This window comes from Trichechus manatus, unplaced genomic scaffold (genome assembly GCF_000243295.1).
Source record: "Trichechus manatus latirostris isolate Lorelei unplaced genomic scaffold, TriManLat1.0 scaffold00065, whole genome shotgun sequence".
NCBI classification, from domain to species: domain Eukaryota; kingdom Metazoa; phylum Chordata; class Mammalia; order Sirenia; family Trichechidae; genus Trichechus; species Trichechus manatus.
The window spans coordinates 516,350-517,836 of NW_004444001.1; positions in this window are offsets into that span (position 1 = coordinate 516,350).

Below are 1,487 nucleotides of genomic sequence, written 5' to 3' on the forward strand. Positions count from 1 at the left end.
GCTCAAGCTGCAAAATGCCCAACTCTCTTCTGAGAACCCTACTAGAAACTTCTTGACTTACTCTGACTCCTCTGAGGGCGCATCCAGTTTTTTACCAAAAGAGGCATATGGACATGTCTAATGGGTACTTGCTAGCCTCAAGATAGTTAAGTGGTAATAGATCTACATTAAGATACTCTTACTATGAATTAAAGCTTTATAACTGGTGAAGCTTTAACTTTCATATGAAATTAACTTCGAGGGTGTTACCGAACACAACGTGTTCACTGCTTGTACTCTCGTTAAGAATGACTAAGAGTCAAGTGGATTTAAAGCAAGGCATAGTTTATTACTCATGGGGAGTAAGAAGAGGAGGGGGGATCCTCCTCAAAAGCACTCTCTCCCTGAACAAAGGGCTGGGGGAGGCAGTTTTATATCATGTGGGAAAGGGGAAGTCATACATATCCATTAACTTCATATATACTCAAAAAGGGGTCTGGGTAGGATTTTGGCACAAAGTGGCTGATGGACTTCTCACTTCTGAAATGGATTTGGTCACCGCTCGATGACGTGTGTCTGGTGATTTTGGTTCCTAGGCAATACTTACGGGATGAGGCCATCTGACAATCTACCCTACCTGGTCCCTTTTTGCACATGCCCAGGATGCTAGTTCTAATTTGCTGATCTGAAAGATGGCTACAAGTGGACAGATTAGGAGGAAGCAAACAACATTTGCACCATTCTTCTTCTAGAAAAAAATTTTAACCAATATAACTTGTCGTTTAAGGCCTTTTCTGTCCCTAGCTTGTCTCAAGGGGAAGGGTTGAATATTGTTCCAGTGTATTCAATCAAAGTCTTGAATTGTGTAGTTGCTGGGTAACTCTGAGTTATTATTGCCTACTCATGACTCCTCCTGAGAGTCTGCACAGAATTATGCATAGGGAAAGATCTTACGTGATTAAATAGAACACTCATCAGATGCTTCTTTGTGCAAGATTCCAAAATGCTTATGGTTGGTGGTGAAATTCTGAAGTATAGGTTTCTAATGGAATGGTATAGGATATGGGCTGGAGCTGAGGATTGAAGAACTTTTCATGTTGAAATGAAGATGTCACTGAGTGTTGGCATTTAGGGGTTAGTGGCTCCACAGATAATGTCACAAAGTGAAATTTCCTGAATAATCCCTTAATATCTACATATGTATTGTGATCATTAAGGTTGTGTGTCAACTTGGTTGGGCCATGATTCTCAGCGGTCTGGTAGTTATGATGTAGTTTGGCAGTTGTATAATAATGTAATCACTTCCATGATGAGATCTGATACAATGTGATCACCTCCATGATGGGATCTGCTGTGAGTAGCCAATCAGTTGAAAGGGAGTTTCCTTGGGGCTGTGGCCTACATCCAATATAAGTGAATTTTCTGGCAGGGCTTGTGGGCTTTTCCTCACTCTGGATCCTGCATCTGGTTCCTGTTCATCTGACTTCCAGTTCGTGGGACCTGAGCTA